Genomic DNA, 26,485 nt, shown 5'->3' on the forward strand with positions numbered 1-26,485 from the left:
TGGGTAAGGAGGATTTACAAGGCTGGAGCACAGGGTAATCATTTTGCATTAGTACAACTGTTCATCATAAATTATGTTTTAGCTTTTTCAGTGGCAATGCAAGACATAGAGCAAATATATTGCCAGCTTCCAAGATGAATCTGAAGGTGTGTTGTGTTCATAGATTAAGCTTTTATTCTCTAATATCTTGTATGTAAGTAAAATATTTTTCGCAGACAGAATTGTACAGATTACTGAATTGTAATGGGCTCTTTATTAAAATACAAGGTGTTTCAATTAAATGATAATAATCACAAGTCTTTTGATATGGACGGAATGCAAAAGATTTAATTGTTTATATAGAAAACTGAAATTTAAACACAACTATCCACTCAATAGTGTGCATTAGAAAGAAGAATCATTTCCACTTTTGATCTCTATTACGATTGGAATGCTGGCTTGTTTTAGGTAATGGCTGTTCTGTAGAATGTTGGAACATGATATGTTTTATTATTAGACGATGCTGTAATATAAGCATTTTTTGATCAATGTAGGAGTTTCAGATTTCAGTTAAAAAGCACAGTACTGTATATTCATTATTGCATATGTTTTGCTGATCATCACCGTCTTGTCGTTTTCATGTATGCACATCTGCATTTACATTGACTGCTTCTATAGAAAATCACATTTAAAGGGGAACTCCACACAAACATAACTTAAGCTGTTTGAAAAGTAAACATAATTTCAAGCAACTTTGCTATATGTATCAATTAAAAAATATGAAGACTTTTCATGATTTTTCATGATTTGGAACAGTTCCCCGAGCCTAGCCCCCTGCTCTCCTGCTGATCTGTTTGACTACTTTGCTGAGCTGGCTGACTACTGTTACTTTGTATCAACAGCCATCTGTCCTGAGCCTGCATCCTCCAAACCCCACAATTCTCTGCAGAAATGAGTTCAATAAGGAATGGAACATCATAATGCAATGCATTGTGGGTTATGTAGTTCTTGCTAAACAGCTGGATTTTAGCATAGAAAATGGCCTTTATTCATACTTTTTGAAGAAACAGGTAACTGTGATGAATATATTAGGAGTTTCTGTGTTATGTGGGCCTCTTTATCAAACTTTGGTTTAGAAGACAGAGTTCCCCTTTAATTACAATTCATTGAAATCCGGTAAATAAGACATTGCATGTCGAAGGATTGTACTTTAGTAAAGGGCACTCCACAGCTTCTCTTACTCTGCATTTTCTTGTTCTCAACCTTAATTAAAGGGGCTGTTCACCTTTAGTGTAACTTTTAGGGGCAGATTTACTAAGCTCGAATGAAGGATTCGAATTAAAAAAACTTCGAATTTCGAAGTGTTTTTTGGGCTACTTCGACCATCGAATGGGCTACTTCGACCTTCGACTACGACTATCGAACGATTCGAACTAAAAATCGTTCGACTATTCGACCATTCGATAGTCGAAGTACTGTCTCTTTAAAAAAAAACTCGACCCCCTACTTCGGCAGCTAAAAGCTACCGAAGTCAATGTTAGCCTATGGGGAAGGTCCCCATAGGCTTGCCTGAGATTTTTTGATCGAAGGATATTCCTTCGATCGTTGTATTAAAATCCTTCGAATCGTTCGATTCGAAGGATTTAATCGTTCGATCGAACGAATAATCCTTCGATCGATCGATCGCAGGATTTGCGCTAAATCGTTCGAATTCGATATTCGAATTCGACCGATTTTAGTTCCTAGTCGAATATCGAGGGTTAATTAACCCTCGATATTCGACCCATAGTAAATCTGCCCCTTAGTTTTATGTAGAGAGTGATGTTCGGAGACAATTTGCAATTGGTTTTCTTTTTTTTTTTTATTATTTATGTTTTTTTGCATTATTAAGCTTTTAATCCAGCAGCTCTAAAGTTGCAATTTCAGCAATCTATTTGCTAAATTCCACCTTACCCTAGCAACCATGCATTGAACACGAATAAGGGACTGGAATATGAATAGGAGAGGACCTGAATAGATGATAAGTAAAAAGTAGCAATAACAATACATTTGTAGCCTTACACAGCATTTGTTTTTAGATGCGGTGAGTGACTTCCAATTGAAATCTGGAAAGAGTCAGAAGAAGAAGGCAAGTAAATCAAAAACTATAAAAAATAAATAATGAAGACCAATTGAAAAGTTGCTTAGAACTGGCCATTCTATAGCATACTTTATCTTAACGGTGAACCACCCTTTTAAGAATGTTCAAATAAAGCTCTGTATACCTTACCCTGAATAGTGAAGTACAACATACATCATTATCATCATTATTATTATTTTTATTATTATTGACTTTCCCTGTGATCTTACTTCTTCCTCATTATGTATCATTTCAGCTGTACTTGTTTTTTTGTTTAAAAAAGCAGCTTCTGTTGTAATTCAGCAGCCTATTGCACTGAAACTTTATAAATGCAGTCACATCCTTTCTCTACTAGATATTGGCAATTTCAAAATGAATACCATCTAAATGAACACTTTGAACACCGGTTCTGACAGGCACTTTGTCTTGATATCTGTTGGCTGAGCAGTGATTCTCTGTGGGGTGCTTATCGGTTCATTAAAAGAATAAATAATTATGTAAAGACACCCTTTTCTCAATCTACAAAAAAACCCAATCTTATTAAATGCAGTAGGTAATTTGAAATTAATTTAAAAAACACACACAAAACCACCATTAGATAGACATTTGGAATTGAGAAAGAACACAACTATCTCTGGCAAAAATTGGGGATATACTTTTTACAAGTACATTAGAGGGCATAATAGACAGACAGTGGGGGATGTTTTTACCCATAAAAAGGATCTCCGCACCTTCAGACTAGAGGATCAGAACTTTCATTTGAAGCAACGTAGGGGGTTCTTCAAAGTGAGGACAGTGAGGTTGTGGAATGCACTGCCGGATGATGTTGTGATGCTGATTCTGTTAATGCTTTTAAAGGAATTGTTCAGTATAAAATAAAAACTGAGTAAATAGATAGGCTGTGCAAACTAAATAATGTTTCTAATATAGTTATTTAGCCAAAAATGTAATGTATAAAGGCGGGAGTGACTGGATGTCTAACATAATAGCCTGAACACTACTTCCTGCTTTTCAGCTCTCTTGGCTTCCACTGACTGATTACCCTAGAGGGTAACCAGTCAGACTTGAGAGGGGGCCCACATGGGTCATATCTGTTGCTTTTGAATCTGAGCTGAATTCTGAGGATCAATTGCAAACTCATTGAACAGTTATGTCCCATGTGCCCCCCCCCCCCTTCAAGTTGCTGACTAACTCAGAGCTAGAGAGCTGAAAAGCAGGAAGTAATGTTCTGGTACATCTTATTCAACACATGCAGTACATCTTATGTAGACACTTGACATACACTAGCTTCCCCCTTCCTCTTACTGAAATAAATGTTGTGCTGTCTAAATAATAATGCAAACCATCTTTATTTTCTCTAATACATGTATCACTTATATTGGAGCTTTTTGTCAAAATCAATGTCCCAAACACCTGCAGGTTAATGTGTATGTAACAAAATAATCAAAACAATTGAAGTATTACCCAGTGTGATACAATGTTTCAATCACATCCCAATACATTTACCTGAATGTTTGCCTAGCTGGCTCAGCACTTCTCAGAGACAGAGGCTTGTGCAATAAAAATCCCAATAACAGCTCCAGGTTTAGTTCACCATAGGAACCTCATATGTTTGTTTGAAAGAGCAGAACTGTTAACTGCGGATTGGTTGTTCTTGGTTATTAGAACTGGAGGAGCCGGTTTTTACTATAACTCTAAAACATGACCAGCTCTTAAACATAATGCTTTTTCTTTGCATGTTTCCATGATGAAAACCCCAATATCTGTGGGGTTGAAACATAGGCTGTAAATCATAAAATAATTATGTAATTTTTTTTTTAAATGTGTCCCATGTTGTTATGTTTTAAAGCATTGTTTTTTAGTTCATCAAAATCCTATCATCTATCTATCTATCTATCTATCTATCTATTTATTTTTTATTTGATGAAATTTGCAAAGCACCAGGGAATCTATGAAGCAGCAGGCATATTTTAATATGTGGCCTTAGTACAGAATACACATTCCTTTGTCTTTGGCTTTCAACGCAAGCCATTTCCCCAATCTGTTCTGTTATCTAAGAATTAGCAGTAATATTTTGGGAGTGGATAATTAAATTGAGTGAGAGCAAGCGAGACAGTAGAGTGGATATCTATAGGCGAGGAAAGTTGTATAAATTCCATTACAAAAGGGAAAGCTTTAGAACAAGAGCATTGCTACTTTCCATTAGACAAACATATAGTATGGTTCATAGCGGGATCATTCTTCTGCCTACTATATTTCAGTCTTCTATAACTGCTATTCTTATATATTCAGTATAGATGTATGAGTTTTGTTGTTACTTGTATTTGTAGAATTCTCCACGAATGCTTGTTTTATGCTGTACAGTTGATTTTTAGTAAAAAAAAATTGGTGCAGGATTTCTTATTCTGCTTCTTCTTTCTTTATAAAACATATATTAGCCATATTTTATTCATTTAGACCACCATATTACACCACTTCAGCTTTTCACACTCTGTATTATACATATTGTATAAAGGTTATTTCCTTTTAGTGTTAAATCTAATTTTGCAACACCGTCTTCTTGGATCAGTACAGCTCATTGATGCTGAAAGATTTCTGCAGAAAAATGTGATGATCTATAGAGTAAACATAAGTCTAGCCATTTTTAAAAAACCTTCATCGTATATCTGATTAAAGATATTGAGACATTTTATGAAGCGAAAGAATAGGCAACAGTATGCTACACATTTATGTTACTCTGTCGCCATCTGCAGTTCCTTTTACAAATTGATCCTGCTCAAAGATAATGTGTTCACAATTAGGGGGTTATTAATTAAAGTCCGAATACTAAAAACTTTGAGGTTTTTTTTACTAGAAAATCTGAATAGTGGAAAAAAACCTAATTTTTTTCAAGATGTATTATACCTAGAGGCTGCAAAAAGTCAGATTCCAAAAATCAGTCAATGGGAGAGGTCCCTATACTATTTAGAAGTTTCTGTGGTCTGCACTGGAATTCTGGCTATTTCGGGCTTTTCGGGAAAAAGGACGAAAAAATAGAATTTTATCAAGTATTTCACCGATCGGATTAAATTATGCTTTTTCAATAATAAATAAGGTCAAATCGTGGATTCTAGTTTAGTCAGACTATTTTATTTTAAAAAATCAGATAAATACTTTGATAAATAACCCCCTTAATGTATGATGAAAATGTTCTGTATGTTAGATTTTGCTATAGATATAAAGCAAAAATCTGTTACTCTGTGATTCAGTATTTTAGAATAAAGTACTGTAGCTGCAAGCTATTACAAGCTATTACATAAATGGAAAAGTTTGTCTAAAAGCTGGTGCTATAACTTTATTATGTGTTCTGTATCTTAAGCTTACCATTTCATAGGCAAAACTGGGGATACTACAAAAAAAAATGGGCTGTACTGTATGCAAATAATTGAATAATATCAGGTTACAATAACTGATATTATTTGCCTAATAAAAGAAAATATAATACTAAGCAGCTTTGCAATATACATTCACTATAAATGCTCTATGGTTTTTAAGTTATTTGTATATGTATAGCTATTGCAAGCAGTGTTTGGCTGTCCCTTTCTATTCTCTGCCCTGATGGCTCAGACTGTTGATACAATGTAAAACAAGGCAGAAGATTAACAATCCTGTCTTTGCTGGGGACCTAAGACTGTTGCATCATTGTTTAAGGTAACAACCAGTAGTGATGGGCGAATTTGCGCCGTAAATTGGCAAAACGGTGAAAAATTCGCGAAACAGCGCTGGCGTCTCGTTTTTGACGCTGGTGCCCGTTTTTTGACACCGGCGGCCGTTTTTGACGCCGGCGTCCATTTTTTTCGTAAATTTTTTTTTTGACGCCGGCGAATTTTTGTCGCGAATTTTCGCGGGCGGTTCGCAAATTTATTCGCCGGCGGCGAAACGCGCAAATTCGCCGCAAATTCGCACCTGGCGAATAAATTCGCCCATCACTAACAACGAGGAGTTAAGCAAATACTGGAGTCAATGAGGGTTTTTTTTTTGCACCAAATGTATTGGAGTGAATGGGAAACTCTGGGTTACAGAAATCTTATATCAATAGCGATGCATTATTTTTTTCACTTTTTATAGTCAATATAAGTTTAAAATCTTTGTTAACTGTCACTCAGCCTTTTCCTTCTGCATAGTCTCCGACTCCTGTTGCAGATTGCTTCAGTTAAAGTATTCAGCATCATTAATCTTCACATCATCTTGATTAGCAGGAAGCACCACCGTAACCCCTGATAAACATTCCTTAATCCCTCCCCTTCAACAAATGGGCGCCAGAGGAATCCTAAAGGCTGAATCTTCTGAGGCTGAAAATGCTGGCTAACCAGTAAGGAGAGCTGTGTGGAATAGAATCAAAATAAAGGAAGGGGGCAAAAAGGCAGAGCTTATCTTAGTATCGTTCTCTTTTCCCCCTCCAAGCAACAATACCAATTTCTTTGAGATCCAACTGAAGAGCAATGTGTGCCAAAAGGAGAATGCTAGGAATGCTACCCTTAAAGATAAGGAGAGGCATTATGGGGGATGTAGTTTTTGGGCATGTAATTTGAAAAAGTAGTGATGATGTCAGAAGCATGTTTACCACTCCTTTATTAGAGACTTTTTAAAAAACAGATGAACCCTGGTAGCTTTCTGCATCAGAAAAGAGGTAAAATCATATTTTAAGAGTAAGATGTTGGAATTTATGGATGCTTAATATTATTTTACGTATTAAGGCGAGTGTATTAAAGATTTTTATCTGAACCAGGCATTCGCCTTTAATTGTAAGTCACACAATCTGAATAGTTAGATGGAGCTGTGTATTTTGGGATCAATAGGTAAAAGATTGAATCTTAAAGGGCATGTAAAGGCAAAAAAATAAAATCCCATTTTTACTTTCTTTAATGAAAAAGAAACCTATCTCCAATATACTTTAATTAAAAAATGTGTACCGTTTTTATAAAAAAACCAGACTGTATGCAGTGAAATTCTCCCTTCATTTACTGCTGTGGATAGGAATTGTCAGATGGTCCCTAACTTCTGCGCAGGGAAACAATCATACTTATAAACAGCAGGGGGAGCCCCCGTCTTACCTCCCAGCCATGCAGAACTCAAGCAGCTTTGTTTATGATGATCCCTAAGCAGCCCAGACCACACTGAGCATGTGCACAGTCTTAGTCTTGCAAAGATGTTTAACAAAGTTATAAGATGGTGACCCCCTGTGGCCAACTTTGAAAGCATAAATTATTTGTTTGATTAGGCTTGTGGTACAGTAAGTTCATGTTTATTTTTAGTATACAAAATACAGCATTTCTAGCATTATTCTATTTTAGACTTTACATGCCCTTTAACAGCTTTCAAAACCCAATGCTTTGCACTTTGCCACAATCCAAAAAGCTGAATCCGAAAACCCAGCATCTCAAAACTGTCGCGGTCATGTATAAGTCAGTGGCAGATGTCCCTATCCCAATTTAAAGATATTGTGAGGTTTAGGCCAATAATCTGAACCAGGCATTCCCCTTTAATTGTAAGTCACACAATCTGAATAGTTAGATGGAACTGTGTATTTTAGGATCAATAGGTGAAAGATTGAATCTTAAAGGGCATGTAAAGGCAAAAAAATAAAATCCCATTTTTACTTTCTTTAATGAAAAAGAAACCTATCTCCAATATACTTTAATTAAAAAATGTGTACCGTTTTTATAAAAAAAACCAGACTGTATGCAGTGAAATTCTCCCTTTATTTACTGCTGTGGATAGGAATTGTCAGATGGTCCCTAACTTCTGCGCAGGGAAACAATCATACTTATAAACAGCAGGGGGAGCCCCCGTCTTACCTCCCAGCCATGCAGAACTCAAGCAACGTTGTTTATGATTATCCCTAAGCAGCCCAGACCACACTGAGCATGTGCACAGTCTTAGTCTTGCAAAGATGTTTAACAAAGTTATAAGATGGTGACCCCCTGTGGCCAACTTTGAAAGCATAAATTATTTGTTTGATTAGGCTTGTGGTGCAGTAAGTTCATGTTTATTTTTAGTATACAAAATACAGCATTTCTAGCATTATTCTATTTTAGACTTTACATGCCCTTTAACAGCTTTCAAAACCCAATGCTTTGCACTTTGCCACAATCCAAAAAGCTGAATCCGAAAACCCAGCATCTCAAAACTGTCGCGGTCATATATAAGTCAGGGGCAGATGTCCCTATCCCAATTTAAAGATATTGTGAGGTTTAGGCCAATAATCGGAAAAATTTGGGGGTTTTCAGCGATAACCCAAAAAAATCAAGCAATTCGGCAGTAACATCTGAAAAATTTGTTCGACTCAAGTTTTCGCTCGATTTTATTGAGACTTCCCAAACTGAATTTTTTGAGTTATTTTATTATTAATAAGGTAAAATCATGGATGGGAGTTTGGTTGAGTTTGTTTAATTGAAATTATCGGAGAAATTGGAGTTTAAGTAATTAACCCCATAACTGACAATTTGCACATTTAAAGAAGAAATTTGCCAGACAAGGAAGGCCAGTGTAGCGGGGAAATCCCCTGCACGTTTATTTTGTCATATGATGTCATCATATGACAAAATAAACTGGCAGGGGATTTCCCCGCTACACTGGTCTTCCGTGTCTGGCAAATTTCTTCTTTCATATTGTCAGGAGAGGTGCCGACCCCTCCAGCCAACACGAGGCATTCACAGAAAGGAGAGAATCAAGGGGAAATAGGACGTTTTTGCTGAATTTGCACATTTAGCCATTAATTTAGTTCAGGGGTAACAGCATACTTTTTGTAAAGCCTTGATACAAATGAGTTTGTTCTGTGATTATTATTTCTTTCTTATTCAGATCTTTTGAAAGACAAGAATAGAGTTTACATCTTCAGGGGATCTCATTAGCTGGTAATTCAAAGAGAGATTGTTGGGAATGTTGATGTAGCTGAAATGCCTTTGTGTATGTGAATGCTTGCAAAGAGGGAACAATCTGTTATATTCCACCATATTTACTTTGAACTACTGAAAGATTATTTGAAACAACAAACAAAAACGCTAAATCATCAAATTTACATATTCATTTAATTACCAATAATTATACAGTAGTATGTGTTGGATATTTTTCAGTCTATTATAATATTACATTGTGCTTAGATGCTTACTCAGATTAAAGTTCTGTGCAGAAAGAATCCTCTTCAGTTATCACAAAAGTGAATATAATAACATTCTACAATTCGGACAATTATGATGATGGAAAGTTAGTGTTAATTGTACCGATTCAGTGTTAAAAAATACAACTCCCATTGACTTCTATAGAAGCTCTCCAATTGGTAAATGTTTTCAATTTTGTTTAGTTGAGATTTTTTTGATTGATACATCATGAAAATGCAAGTTTGGAAATTAGCTAATAAAAAAGAAGCTAATTTTGAATATATTTATACGTTTTTGTTTTATGTTTATAGGGAGCTTATGTCAGTACTATTCTTGAAACATTTTTTTTACATTTGTAACAATCATCAGTGACTTTTGTAGCTAATATTAAATATGTAAAATGTCTCCATCTACTTTTTAAAATATGTCTCTTTATGTTACATTAGAAAGTAACATATTTAGATTACATAACCTCATAGGTAGAGATGTCGCGAACTGTTCGCCGGCGAACTTGTTCGCGCGAACATCGGGTGTTCGCGCTCGCCGGAAGTTCGCGAACGTCGCGCGACGTTCGCCATTTTGGGTTCACCATTGTTGGCGCTTTTTTTTGCCCTCTCACCCCAGACCAGCAGGTACATGGCAGCCAATCAGGAAGCTCTCCCCTGGACCACTCCCCTTCCCTATAAAAACCGAAGCCCTGCAGCGTTTTTTCACTCTGCCTGTGTGTGCTGAAGAGATAGTGTAGGGAGAGAGCTGCTGCCTGTTAGTGATTTCAGGGACAGTTGAAAGTTTGCTGGCTAGTAATCGTTTTGATACTGCTCTGTTATTGGAGGGACAGAAGTCTGCAGGGGTTTGAGGGACATTTAAGCTTAGGTAGCTTTGCTGGCTAGTAATCTACCTTCTACTGCAGTGCTCTGTATGTAGCTGCAGTGGGCAGCTGTCCTGCTTCTGATCTCATCTGCTGACTGCTGCAATAACAGTAGTCCTTGTAAGGACTGCTTTTATTTATTTTTTGTTGTTTTACTACTACTACTACTACTACTATAAGAGCCCAGTGCTATTAGTCTAGCAGTGTTGGGGAGTGGGACTGGTGTGCTAATCTGCTGCTCCTAGTAGTTCAGCAGCACCAACTTTAATTTTTTTTTTTTAATATTCATTTTTTTTTTATTTTACTTTTTTTTATTTTACTACCGCTGTAGTAGTGTATAAGTTGACCTTTTAGGCATTATTTGCCCTGTAGGCATTATTTGCACACTGTTTTCTTCAACCCGCCATCTAGCTGTGTGACCTTGTTCACATTCTGTCTAAATATCCATAATATTACCGTCTCCAGAAAAAACACCGGAGTGACTTTTTTCAAGCAGCCATAATATATTTTACGTAATCCGTATCCACCGCTGTAGTAGTGTATACGTTGACCTTGTAGGCATTGTTTGCCCAGTTTTTTTGGCCGCAGCCACTGAAGCACAGAGGCCAGAAAAAATATGCCATATAAATGCTGAAAATAGTAATTTTTTGCCATACGTTGACTCAACGTATATGGCAAAAAATGACTATTTTCAGCATTTATATGGCATATTTTTTCTGGCAACTGTGCTTCAGTGGCTGCGACCAAAAAAATGCATATTTTCTGCATTTATATGGCATAATTTTTCTGGCCTCTGTGCTTCAGTGGCTGCAACCAAAAAAATTTATATTTTCAGCATTTATATGGCATAATTTTTCTGGCAACTGTGCTTCAGTGGCTGCGACCAAAAAAATGCATATTTTCTGCATTTATATGGCATAATTTTTCTGGCCTCTGTGCTTCAGTGGCTGCAACCAAAAAAATTTATATTTTCAGCATTTATATGGCATAATTTTTCTGGCAACTGTGCTTCAGTGGCTGCGTCCAAAAAAACTGGGCAAACAATGTCTACAAGGTCAACGTATGGCGAAAAATTACTATTTTCAGCATTTATATGGCATATTTTTTCTGGCAACTGTGCTTCAGTGGCTGCGTCCAAAAAAACTGGGCAAACAATGCCTACAAGGTCAACGTATGGCAGTTGTTTAAAGAGAACAGTAGATTACTAGCCAGCAAAGCTACCTAAGCTAAAATGTCCCTCAAATCCCTGCAGACTTCTGTCCCTCCAATACAGAGCAGTATCAAGCAGATTACTAGCCAGCAAGCTTACTATCATCTGTCCCTGAAATCACTAACAGCTCTCCCCCTACACTATCTCTTCCAAGCACACACAGGCAGATTTTTCAGATACATTTTTGCCCTTGATCCCCCTCTGGCATGCCACTGTCCAGGTCGTTGCACCCTTTAAACAACTTTAAAATCATTTTTCTGGCCAGAAATGTCTTTTCTAGATGTTAAAGTTCGCCTTCCCATTGAAGTCTATGGGGTTCGCGAACCGTTCGCGAACCGCTCGCATTTTTGCGCAAGTTCGCGAATATGTTCGCGAACTTTTTTTCCGACGTTCGCTACATCCCTACTCATAGGTCAAAGGACTGGAAATGTAAGCTGAGTGAGATCAGAAACCTAAATATAGTTTTATTTAATTTAACTTAATTTAACTGATGTAATTACAGGCCTCTTGTCAATTAACATGTGGCTTATATAACTGTGAAATGATCCATTTTATGTACAGAATGTGCACACAACAGTAGGATAGTGATTGTGAATTTTATAGTTTGCAATAGTGCTCAAAAACTTCTAAATGAAAAAGTTGTTAAGTTTACTCCAAAACTTTACACCACCTTCAAGCAAGTCTTAAATTAAGATTTACAATGCAGTAAAAGTCTGCAAATTTGTTCTCTTTGTGAAGTTTATTGTATTTCCCTCATAGGGGCAAATTTACTAAAGGGCGAAGTGGCTAACACTAGCGCAAATTCGCCAGCGTGACGTCATTTCATTATTTGCTGATTTACTAACGGGTGCTGTCGTAAATTCGCTTGCAAAGTGGACCTACACTAGCGATACTTCGCCCCCTTACGCCAGGCAAAGTTGTGCTACGGTGAAGGGACGTAACTACGCTAATTCACTAACTTGCACATTTTACTGAACGTTACCTCTTGTGCCAGACCTGCCTTCGCCACCTCAGACCAGGCAAAGTGCAATAGAGTAGATAGGGCTTGCTTCAAAAAAAGTTGACATTTTTCCAAAAAACGCTGGCGTCTTTTCCTTTTTTAAGGGTGATAGGCTGAAAAAGATCGTAAATTTTTTTGGGGTACCCTCCTCCCCCCTACATTTCCTAACATATGGCATCTAAACTATACAGTGGGCACATGTGTAGGGCAAAATAACAACTCTATTTTATTTTATGAAGCTTTCCCAGGCTTGTGTAGTGTAATGTATTTGCTGCTACATATACGTCCATTGTACTTTAACTTGGCGCCGTATGCAAATTAGGCATCGCTAGCGTAACTTCGCTTTGCTTGACTAATTAACGCTAACGCAAATTCGCTACCTTTCGCCTCCCTGAGCACAACTTCTGATTTTAGTGAATAAGCGGCGCCCTGGCAAAACTTCGTCTGGAAAAGGGCAGCGAAGCCAACGCTAATAAAATTTTAATAGCATTTCGGCTCTTATACTGTGGACATGAGGAATGCACAGGTTCTGCTATGGTTATACTTTTCTTCTGACACACTATGCCGGTTGTAGTTTCACTGACAATCTAGACACAGTTTACATGTTTTCACTGGCTCTATTTGCCTAAATGTTTTTATGGACACATGGTTTATTATGTTTTACCTTATATATATATATACACTTTAATATATATGGTTTACAGTAGGGAATACTTTATCCAATTGGATGGTGATGATTGGTTCATTCAAAAGGTGTACAGACACTCATCAGCCAATGAATTGGCTACATGTCACACAGCCCTTGCCGACACACCCAACTTGTCATTTCCTGTATATTAACCATTTTTTGTGCAGTGTTGTATCACTTTGAGAAAGGCTGGTGTCCCAGCCGAAATGATAGTTTTGTGCCCCTATTAAATAATTTTCCATTTATAAGACCTGTGAGTGCTCCTTCTTTGAGGACTATATATATATATATATACACACATACACATACACATACACATATATATATAGTTTGTATTTTTTATGGCACCCAAAAGCTGTATTTTACATCAGTATTCATTTATGAAAATATGATGTTCAAGCCAATATAATATGTCTGAGATTTTCTCAAAAAATAATGCTGAATGTGCTTCTTTTTTGAGTGGATAATGTGTTTATTTAATCTTCACAGCAGAAGTATTTGTAGCTTTATATGGGAAAAAAACTGTTTAAAACTAACATTTGGACTCTAAAAATAAAACTCTTAACTTGCTCTCAGGATTTAAATCATTCTCAGTCTCAAATGATGACATTGACTTTGCTGTGGGAGAAGGTTAATATTAGTTTTAGAGTCTCATTCATGTGATGGAGGTCTTAAAAAGTCTGTATATCATAAATCTGGTTCCATTTTTCGATGCTTGATACTTGAAGGAGAAACACAAGGTTGAATTCACTCTATCTATCTTATAATGCAAATGAACAAAATATCATTCTATGTTTAAGTTGTAAGAGGGTTACTTATCAAAGGTTGAGTTGTGCTTTTTCCACAAAAATGTTGAGTTTTCGAGGGTATTTTTCTGTCAAAAATTGATTTTTTCAGGTAAAAAAATGTGTTTTTTTTAAAAACTTACATTTTTTGAGATTTATTATACATCGAAGCTGAAAATAGCTCAAATTTGAAAATAAACAATCTAAAACCTGTCGAGGTCATGCATAAGTCAATGGCAGAGTTCCCTTGTACATTTGGGGGGTTATATATCAAAGGTCAAAAATTAGTTTTTTATACCTCAAATGAACTCACAATTCAAATAGTTTCTTATTTAAGAAAAAAACTCTTATGGAAAAAACACGATTTTTCGAAACCCAAAAATGAATTTAGTTTTCTGCACAAAGAAGCTTGATTCACTTGAATTGCTTGAGTTTTCGGGCAAAAAACCTCCGAAAAAATCTCGAACATCATGTAGGCTATTAACATCTTCAAATTGTTCACAGGACATCTGCAATTGACTCCTACATGACCTTGACAGGTTATAGATGGTGTATTTTTGGATTTAAGCTATTTCCAGGTTCAGGGTATAAAAAATCTTGAAAAATTTAAATTAAAATTTTTTTTTTAACCCGAAAATGTGAGACCAAAAAAAAATCAACTTGAAAACTTGAATTTTCATTGAAAATACAACTCAAAAAATTTTTGGGGTCTTTATATCTTCAGTCCACTTAAAAATTATTTAAAAATTAATTAACCCAATAGTATTGTTCTGTCTTCAATAAGGATCAATTATATGTTAGTTGGGGGTCACATACAAGGCACTGTTTTATTCTTATATAGAAAAAGGAAAAACTGTTTACAAATTTTAATTATTTGGTTAAAACAGAGTCTATGGGAGATGACCTTCCCTTAGAACTTTCTGGATAACAGGTTGAGAAAAAAAATTATCACATGAAAAATCATGGATGAGATTCAATTTGAGTTTTGAGCAATTCACTATTGAAAAACGTATCTCGTGATTTATCACGTGAAAACTCTGTTGAAGTCTATGGGAAAAAAACTGGAATTGAATTAGAAGAAAAGTGTATTCTCCTTGACTGAATCTCATCCATGGCTTCACATGCTAAACCATGAGATAACTTCTTCTCACTGAACTATGTAAATCTGGCCCTAACTTGGAAACGAGACAATTCAGTGGAAAGACTAAAAGGTCCACTTAGGAGCAGGATTACAGAGTTTTTTTTAGCTCCTGCATCTCTCATATATTTATTGTATAATAAACTATATATTGTGCTGCCTTTCCTTCATGCTTTTCTCTCTATCTTAGTGGCTATCACTTTTCTACCTTGGCTTCTTTAAAGGGACTTATCAATAAAAATGTCAATATAGTTCATATACCTGTATGTGTCTGAAAACAATGCATTGACTACTTCATTTTTTTGGATATGATATATTTAAATGATGAAAGACCCCAAGTCACTTTGTTCTTGCATAGGGTGTTGTGAGCAAATGGTTACAATTTTCAGTGCATCAGTTCTGTTGTGCTAAGTGGCAGAGATTCCAGCTATATTTTTACTGAGCAATTCTGGATGACAGGTCCCATATCTTTATAACTACATGAAAACTAAATATATTAAGTGGACTACAGTGCAGGACAACTACTCAACTTATTCTTATTTCCACTACATAACCATATAATGTCTAAGAATGTTAACATTTCTGATTCTTCCATGATCTTTGCATTTCATTTCCAACTAAAGTGAAAAATAACTTTTTCATATCTTTTTTGTCACTTGGAAGATATTTACTGGGTTACTTACTAAACCTTCGAATTTATCTGGTAGGGCTTTTTGGGGCAAAAACTAGAATTTTTAAGTTGGCAAAACAATCATATTTTCCAAGCTTAATTATACCCCAATGCTGCAAATAGCCCGAATCTCAAAATCCGCTATCTCAATGGGAGTGTAACATACTTGTCTGTTAGGAACCTTAGAAGCAGTGGGTACCCTCAGAGGCACAGGGCACCCCTGTGGATTCCCGTATTCACCGACGCCCTTTTGGGGCCTCAGGCTTTCTGCTGCGGAACCTACAAGGAGTAGTGCGTAAATAAATAAGTCCAAAAACAAGGTACCTGCAAGGATTAGGCAAAACGTAGTTGAAAATCAGGTGAAAGGGTCAAGGCAGATGGCAGGAATCGAAGTCAATAAACAGGCAGGAGTCAAAAAACCAGTATAAATGCTTTGGCAGGATCTGTAAACAGAAGCCAGCTTGGGCACTGTTACAATGAAGACAGTGCCTTTTAAGGAGGATTTCGTGATTCAAATTTGGCACTGAAACATGACGTCATGACGCTCAGCGTCAAAGCGCGAGCGTCACGATGCTTGGCATCAATCGCCGATGAAATGACGCCAGTATCAATTGCGCCTAGCCGGAAATGTGTGCCTGCACATCAAGAGACATGGAGAGGCACACCGAGAGGTGACAGACCTCTCCCGGCATGTTTTACAGGGAGATGTTCCTATCAAATAAGAAGATATTGTGGTTTGCGCTGGGATTAGCCCTATAATCCAATAAATTATGAGGTTTCAGGCAAAAACCCTAAAAAAGCGATTCTGGAAGAAAGTCCAAAAAAAATTAGGATCAGATTTATCAAAATATGAGATTAGGTCACCAGAGAAAAACGCACTCATTTTCCATTCGTTCCTATGCGATTTTTTAGAAATGTATTTATCAATGGGAGAAAGTTAGAGCGTATTTGATAAATACATTATTAAAAATCCCATAGGAATGAATATAATGTGGGTGATTTCTTCTGTGGTGTGCTCTAATCTCACAATTTCGATAAATCTGCCCGTTAGGGTTTTCTCTCGATTTTATCGTGATTTTTCCCCTATCCAATTTATTCGAGTTATTTTATTTATAAATAAGGAAAAATCAGGCATGGGAGTTTGGTCGAGATAAATTTGGATTTTAGTAAATAACCCCCTTAGTGTCATATTATAAAACATTGAGGATGTGCAGGGTTGTAGTTAAAAGTCCATGGGCCCTAATGTTAATGGCACCCTTTTAGTTTATTATGTTCCCAGTGCTCATACTAAACATCTCTTCATCATATCAAAAGTGTTTTTGAAGACATTATGTCAGTCTTTATATAATGATGCTGCTGTTCCTCCATTCATGTGATGGCCTCTTCTTCCTTCTTGGCTCAAACAGCAGGGCTGCTTTGCATCTTGGGCATGATTCTAAAAATAAACCTAGGATCAGAAAAGTAGTCAGGATCAATTACCCTTTATCTAATAGTCTCTAATATGTAGCTTTATGAGTGCTTCAGTATATATAAAAATGCTTTAGAGAGCCAAAGCGCTCTTCTTATTATAAATTGAACTAAGAGCATTAGCACAACTATTGAATTATTTTTCTGGTACATTATGCTCAGAATTTTCAGTGCCAATGCCCTTCTTTCTGTCTGGATACTCATTTCAGATTCTCATATCCAGCCTCCTCTATTTGATGCCTTGCTGCTACAGGTATGGGACCTGTTATCCAGAATACTTGGTACCTAGGGTTTTCTGCATAAGACGTCTTTCCTTAATTTTTGTCTCCATACCTTAAGTCTGCTAAAAAAATCATTTAAACATTAAATAAACCCAATAAGACTGTTCTGTTTTCAATAAGGATTAATTATACTTCATTTAGGATCAAGTATAAGCTACTGTTTTATTATTACAGAGAAAAAGGAAATCATTAAAAAATTTATTATTTTAAATAATTTAAAAAAATGTAAATTATTTTTATAGGAGATAATTTTTCCATAATTTTGAACTTTCTGGATAATGGTTTTCCAGATAACATATCCCATACTTGTGGTAGGCTCTTCTCTCTACTCAGCCCTAGGTAAACCATGCTGCTATAGCACCTAATGCATGGCTAGGTTTCTTTTTCAGCAGGGAAGGCTCTATTTTATTCTACAAAAAACAATGACTAGTCTGGATGCTGCCACTTTATAAATTGCTAAAATTTTTATTATGGTTTAAAAAAAAACAAATCTAGATTAAGAAGATATGCTTACAAATTTGGTACATTTCCTGTGTTTGTGTTAAAAAATGAAGCAACTCTATCATAAATAAAGGTAAAGAGAACCACTATGTCTTTAAAGTTTATCGATATGTGAGAAAGGGGAACATTCAGACTAGTAGTTGCTTTAGCTTGAAAAATGGTCTTGAACTGGCTAATTATAGATAGAGTGTTAAATGAGAGTTGGGAAAATTGGATTGTCTTTCACATTACAAAAGAGATGAATGATATGTTGGCCATTAAAACTTCATCTAATGTAGAGATTGCTAAGGAAGAAGAAGATTAATTGTTATGTAGACAGTATCTACCAATTACAAGAAAACTTAAGTGGTAGAATACCTCTACCAAGAATTAAATTGATGTTTTAGACACAAGCAGGCTACCTACAGATAGAAATCATGCAAAAGGTGCACACATTATCACTAATTGCTTTAGATCCCATAATAATTTACTGTACACGTTTGTGATATTTTTTTTCTTCATTAAAATAATGCAATTGTATACGTCTTTTTTCATTTTGGAATTAATTTAATTTTAGAGATTAGTTATGTATAGAATAAGAGATTTGTAGACATATAAAATTTAGCAAATGTACAATATTTAGCAATATACGTACAGCATTTCAGCATATAACAGTAAGGGGGTTAGAATTTAGCTCAATATTTTCTGCTATAAACTCCAATGAAATTCGCATGGGTTTTTTTACACTTATTTTCATGATTTTCACAATTTTTTCTGAATTTTCACCTGAAAACTCAGAAAACTTGGGGTATTGCACAAAACCCAGCACACATCAAAAAATCATTGGGACTTCTCCCATTGACTTATATGCAACCTCGAAAGGTCTGAGATGCCGGATTTACAGATTCAGAATTTTCCATTCTCAGGGTTTAATAAATCCTGAAAAATTCGTGATTTTTTAAAAGTCAGATTTTATTTAAAAAAATCATGAATTTTTCGGGATTTTTGCATTTGGAGTTTAGTAATTAACCCCCTAAGTGTAACAAGTACCACCTCCATTCCGAATGTGTATATCCACCACTGTTTTTACTGTAGGTCTGGTGCTGCCCTAGGCACCCCCGTTGCAGAAGTGGCATCACGTTCATCACTTTAGCTGACAGGCGCAAGAAATCTGCTCCTACCCTCTCTCCCCCCAGCTTAGCCACCAGATTTGCCCACAAGTTTCTGGCAAACAGAGGTGATCCTGGGGCAACAGTACCAATGCCGCTCCCACTCCATGCTTAAGAACGTCAGTGACGGAGCAGATCAAAGGGGGGCCGCATCTGCTGAAAGAGGAGCCGAATTTCCAGATTAAAAACTGGAAATTTGCCTCTTAAAGGAACAGTTCAGTGTAAAAATAAAAACTAGGTAAATAGGCTTTCAAAAATAAAAAAATGTTTCTAATATTGTTAGTTAGCCAAAAATGTAATGTATAAAGGCTGGAGTGAGCTGATAGCTAACATAATAGCCAGAACAGAACTTCCTGCTTTTCAGCTCACTAACTCTGTGTTAGTCAGTGACTTTAAGGGAGCCCACATGGGACATAACATTCAAAGCAAATTCCCCCCCCCCCTCAAGTCACTGATTAGTCACTGCCTGGTAACCAGTGGAAGCCAAGAGAGCTGCAAAGCAGGAAGTAGTGTTCTGTTATGTTAGACACCCAGTCACTCCAGCCTTTATACATTACATTTTCTAACTATATTAGAAACATTTTTTTTTATTTTATACAGCCTCTCTATGTACCTAGTTTTTATTTTTATACTGAGCAATATCTTTAAAGTTATAAGAGGCAGCTTTTTGAAACATTGTTCAGGGCTACATGATTTCAGGATTTCACATTTTTTAAAAGTAAAACATGATGCAAGGGGCAGATAGAATATATCAGTGTGAAATTAGAGCTCACCAAAGAAAAACCACCACAGGGTGAAAGTTGGAGTTCCCCGTTTGCTATGTAAATGTAATAAATCTGCCCTTTAGTGTTTATTTTATTTTCTGCGCTTTGGGTCATGGCTATGCAGCTATGTTTGGCTTACGCTGCGCATATCTAAATTCTATACTGCAGCTATAGAAATGCATGTTGTACCAGACAATAAAATGTTAGCAAACACTACTTAAGTCCTTAAGTCCTTAAGAAATATATTTCTATTAACTTTGAATATTGCGGTCATATTAGATGGAAATCTGTGCATGCTCCTAAATGCCATGTGATGGGCAAGCGCCAACCTTGCTTAACTTCTTTGTATAACCATAATACATTTTTCTGCAAAGTCAGTATAACTAAATAAGCAAAATATATTTTATATTGAGTCCAGATAATTCTAAAGCAAAATATGTAATTTTTTATATATTTGCATGCTACAGAGCTCAAATTCAGGGTTTATTGCTATCATTTAGACCTTTTTGTATTTGTTTTATCCTGCACACATTCATATACGAGGTGTACTTACTGTTATTATTAAGCATTGAAACCATAGTACAGATAATCTTTAAATACTTTACCAATGTCTGCATAAAAAACGGATAATAAACACATAAAGCCTACCAAAATAATGCCGATGTTAAATCATATACAACTAACAATTTATACCACTAGATGTCTCTAAATAACAACATTTCAAATATTTCTTTCATCAAGGACTTTCTTTAAAAAATATATGTCCCTGAAATACCTATATTTTCCCACTTCTTGTTAATCACACCATTAATGACAGCATTTGGCACATGCTGTTCATTGTATTTACACCTCCTCCTAAAATCATGTGCCATCTATATGTTAAAAACACATGTAGAAAATTGCTCTTTTGTATCATTTCATTGCATTCAGAAATGCACTAACATTTACATTATGCCCAAATTTGTGATTTGATGCAGGGTCGGACTGGGGGGCTCGGGGCCCACTGGGGCCACTGCCCCAGGGGCCCCACCAGCCTCCTGCCACTCCGGCGCGCCACATTGCATTTGTATGTATGCGGCTTTATGCACAGACAAGCGGCGCCACTTTATTCGCATGCGCAAATTGTTTTTTTCCGCGACCCCGACAAAGGGAGGTCACGCCATTAAGAAGATCTAGAGGATCTGGTCCGACAGTGATTTGATGATTAAATTGTTATACTATATTTATACATCTGATTAAAAGAGATTGTGTATCCCTACAACTAAACACCAATAATAATGTTGATGATTTAGCTCACAACTGTTCAGATTCTTTTATAGCAATAAAAAGTTTTAGGTTTAGGAGATATGTTTAGGTATAATAGTCATCTACCTTTCCTGATCAAATGTTTTATGATTCATGCAAGGTTACTATATCATCAGGAATGCATACTTTAATGGATGAATTGTCACTTACATTGTTGGGTGCAATCAACTAACACGCCTGGTGTGCATCAGGAAGTATACTTGTTAAGGTGAAGCCATTCTTTAAAAATAGAGATCTCATTTTCAGCCTGAAAACTGTGCTGTAGGTCTGTTAGTTTGACTCCAGTGAGTTTGTGTCAGCATGGTTTTATGTGTAATAGATCTGGCTATATTTAATGGTCTTCTATGAGGCCCATAGACTTTAATGCATTTGGCGAATTTTTGCCGCTTCGCGAATTTTTGTAGAAGTGCAACGATTCAGATTTGCCCATCACTAATGAGGAGCAGTGAATGTGATCTATTTAGGCTGAAGATAGATTACAAAAAGTGGTGGTAAATGGAACATTTTCTAATTGAACCATTGGTGTTTAGTGGAGTACCGCAGGGGTCTGTCCTTGGTCTCTTGCTTTTTGACTTGTTTATTAATGACTTTGAATTTGGCATGTAAGATTTTTGCTGATGATACTAACTAATGTAAGTAATGCCACAATTGAAGCACAGAAACACTCTAGCTATGCCATGTCCTTACAGTCCCCACTCATCAGTTCCAGTGCTTTCACTTGTATAGGAGTGCTGGCCACAGTAAAATCAGCAAGACAAAGCTGAAAAATGGACTGCAAATTTTATTTGTGGCTATTAAAAGAATCTTAAGGACAAATAGACACATCATCACCTGATGCGTTTTGGACACATCTGGTCCTTAATCATAGGCATAGCGCCTAAGACTTTCTTAATTAGATTCCCCCACCCGCAAAACCCTTACAACCAAGAGAAGCGTTAGACTCACCCATGATGAAACAGGAGCGAGACCAAGCCATTAATTCACTTGCCTCTGGGAAGACCCCAGGACTGGACAGCCTCCCAGCCGACTGGTACAGGTGCCTCTCTGACCAACTTATACAGCTAGTACTAAACACCCTACAAACAGCAACTCAGACACTATCCCTACCTCCATCCTTTCTAGCCCTCATCCTAAAGCCGGGTAAGAACCCAGAACAGTGCAGTTCATACAGTATAGGTCCATGTCCCTGCTTAATGCAAATGCCAAGATACTGGCCAAAATCCTAACAACAGACTAATGCAAATCATATCAGACTTCATACACCTGGACCAGTCTGGGTTTATGCCCAAAAAGACAACCAATGTCAACCTGAGGTGGCTATTCCTAAACTTGCAAATAACCCATTATAATGCGAGCTCCAGAATAATAACCTCCCTAGACTCTGCACGGGCATTTGAATGGTCATTGCTTTGGGCTGTTCTGTCCAAATTTGGCTTTAGACCCAATTTTATAAGCTGGAGTAAACTTTTGTACTCAGCCCCAACTGCAAGGGTAAGGGCCAATTGGGTGTTGGCAAAACCTTTTCCCCTCTCTCGGGATACCAGGCAGGGGTGCCACCTCTGGACGCTCCTATTTGTGTTAGCTATAGAACCCCCTAGCAGTACTTATCAGACAATCGACAAGTTTGGAAGGGTGGCGCCTGCAGCCAGTGGAGGAGAGGGTACCCCTGTACGCCGATGACATTTTAGATTACCCTGCGGACACAGGCCCATCCCACAAAACACTAACATTACCAAATTTGGTAGATTATCTAGGCTTTTGGTGAATCGGGATAAATACTCGCTACTCTGATTGGACCGAACACCACCTTCATCCCTCCCTATGAAAACTCCACTCCTGGCAGTGAAAACATTCTGCTCTCTAGGAATCCAAATACATCCAGACCTTGCCCAATTCTAACCTAGAAACCTGGTTCCAGTGATGAATTCCCTCAATACCACCATACCTAACTCCCCCTAACATTGTGGGGCAGAATCAACATATTTAATATGGTGTATCTACCACAGTTCCTGTTTGTCTACCACAACACGCCAGTGCAGTTGATCCAATTTATATGGGGATTGAAGCGCACTTATAATGACCTGGTGCAAATTGACTCCTTCCACCACAGAGGGGGGACTGGGACTCCCAGACATGTTAATGTAATACCTGGCCGCCCAGCTGCACTACATAAGGTGGTGATTTGACCCAGACTCATACAACCACAACTCCACTCTACAAGCCCTGCTGGTAGGGTCCTGGGAGGCCCTTAGACATCTTCCCTACAGGGCATGAGCTGACCTACCTACCCTGACAGCTGTATTCCTAACTCCATTAGCTGCTTGGTCTCGTGCACTAGTACTGAGTGCAGTTAAGCTACCCGTACTGCCACCCAGTCTCCCCCTGTGGGCAAATGCTTGGCTCCATCACTTTCATAGCTACTCAGACTTTCTGTATTGGCCCTGCAACAAAATTAAATCAAAAGGATGTACTTACTGAGTCCAAATTTGACTCCTATGCCATTTTCAAGGGAAAGACCGAGGACCCAAACCTCTCCCAGTTTAGGTACTTTGATCTGAAACAAGTTTTTCTGGCACAATTTGGCTCATTATAGATCACATGGGCTTGTCCCACATTTGAAATAGCACTGTGGCTGACACCCCTAAATTAGCCAACATCAACCCTTTACAAGTTACTTCTCTACACCACCCCCATCTCCCTTTCAGCAGGCCTACAGTAAGTGGGCACAATGCCTCCCAAACCAGTCTGAAGAGGAATGGGACAAGGCAACCACAATCTTATATCCATAAAGAATAAACATATCCAACTTACTTTAAGTGGCTTCATCAATTTTACTTCACACCAATTAAACTTAAAGACATGGACCGTAACCCAGAAGCCAGATGCCACAGATGTGGAGAAGTGGATGCAGCCTTTCAACACATGGCTTGGCAATGCCCACTGGAAGCAAAGGGGTCACCACAGTGCTAAAGGAGCAACTAGAATTCCTAATGTATTGACGCCCCAAGTGTGCATATTTGGTGTTATTGATGACCTTGTCACAACAGCCCAAGCTAGGTATACATGTAGGTTCAGGACTGTATTGTTGTATTCAAGAAAAACCATTGGAAAACCTTGATGGTATGCACCCATCCAACCATACAGCAATGAATGTTGCTAATTAACCAGACATTACCACTCATTATGTTAACACTATTAGCCAAGGGGACACCTCAAATATTTGAGAAATTGTGAAGTTTGGTGGGAGCCGAGGCTAGGGGGAGACGATGTGGCCTAGGTTCTCGGCAAAACTACCAGCCAGAGCAAAACTGCTATGTCTTCTATGGAATAAAAACCTGATACATGGCATACCAATGTAAATAAAAGGAAGAAGTGTGACTGTAATTATGGGCAAGAAGATGTGCTGTATCAAGTGTTAACCCCTTCCCTAAGTTACGTTATGTTTGTATGTTTGAATGTTGTAAAGAAAATGCAATAAAACTTACGCATAATGCTATTCAGCTGGAACAAGAAACAGTAGAATCACATAGTTACTTCTGACCAATCAAATCTACATACAATATTATCAAGATATTCCACAAGAAAACAAATATACAGTTGCAGCATTACAGCTTAACACCTTATATCAAAAAGCAAGCATAGCATCATCAAATAGTATCAAATTTCTGTATGAATTATCAGTAACAGATACAATAAATGACATCCAATCACTTTGATGCATTTATAATTTCACTGTTAACCCTATATAAGACAATTATACCCTATCTTTTATTGAGTCCCCCAGGACTCCTAATTTCCATCTTAAAAATCCAGAATGACTCACGGCAATTAGTGTCAGTGTCAGTGGATCACCTTGTCTAACTTGTACTTGTAAATATTTCATATCACTATTATAGCAGTGTACAAAATGCTTCCCCACTGGGGTTTTTCCATTTAAGTTCTCAATAGCAGATAAATGCTCTCTGATAAAATCTTTTAATCTGCGTACTGGGGACTGTAAGGACACGGCACGGCTAGAGTGGTTACAAGCTTCAAATGTTATGTTCCTTACTGTTTTGTGACCTGCTCTCTGGTAGGACTGAAGCAATATTATTGGAATTATACATGCTTAATTGTTTGTCCCCTTAAAGGAGAACTAAAGTTTAAATAAAGAAGTAGCTAGAAATGTTGTACATTATGTTTTGGGCTTTTGTACCAGCCCAAGGCAACCATTTTCCAGTAAAGATCAGTGTCTCCAAAGATGCCCCAGTAGCTCCCCATCTTCTTTTCTGCTGATTCACTGCACATGCTCTGTGCTGCTGTCAGTTACTGAGCTTAGGGACCCACTCACAATATACAGTACACATAGAATAGAAATGTCACAATATAAGGCTGATTAGTAATTAATACAGATAATTACTACATGGCAGCACAGAAACCAGTGCAACTAGCATCCAAATTTAATAATCAGCCCTGTAGCATCATCTTATATTACAAACAAACCTAATTTTCTGCTTGATAATTTGCAACGACCACTAAGCCTAGCTTATCAAGAGCTGCTCAGAGCCCACTGATCATGTGAGTGTCCCAGACACTTTCCAAGATGGTGATCTCCTGTGACAAGTTTGAAGTCCTGGAGAGTGATGGGCGAATTTATTCGCCAGGTGCAAATTTGCGGCAAATTCCCGCGATCCGCCACGATGGCGAATAAATTCGTGAAACCACTGCGAAGATTTGCCAGCGTATATTCGCTGGCGTCAAAATAAAATGGACGACGGCTGTTTTTGGACACCGGCGCAATTTCGCAAAAAAAGAAAGCCTTTTAGATACAAAAACTAAAGAGAAAGGACAACAATATACAATGTAAGGGAAATAATATACAATATAATATACATTTTACAACAGAATATAGCAAAGGATTTTATCAGGTAAAATCAGTATTTTGTTTCCCACCCCACTGGCGAGAAATATTAAAATTAAAGGGTATTTCAATTGTAACAGTAGATATGTGGTTTATTTGTTGCAGTGTCCAATATGTAGGACGCACTATACATAGAGTAAAAGATTGTATCAGAGATCATTTATCTGCAAATTAGAACTTGATGCATTTTGTATGCTGCTGTAATAGTGATACAAAATATTTACAAGTACAAGTTATAGAAAAGGTTCTTCTTCCAATTAGACAAGGGGATCCGCTGACCATTTTGGATTTTAAAGCTGGGGACTAGGAGCCCTGGGGACTCAATTAAAGAGGGGATATACGTTGTCTTATATGTGATTGGATGTGATTTATAGTATCTGTTACTGATAATTTATACAGACATTTGATACTATTTGATGATGCTACAGTATGTTTGCTTTTTGGTGTTAAGAGTTAAGCTGTAATGCTGCTATATCTGTTTTCTTGAGAAGTGTCTTGATAATATTGTATATAGATTTGATTG

Source organism: Xenopus laevis, chromosome 6L (assembly GCF_017654675.1).
Source record: "Xenopus laevis strain J_2021 chromosome 6L, Xenopus_laevis_v10.1, whole genome shotgun sequence".
Taxonomy (NCBI): domain Eukaryota; kingdom Metazoa; phylum Chordata; class Amphibia; order Anura; family Pipidae; genus Xenopus; species Xenopus laevis.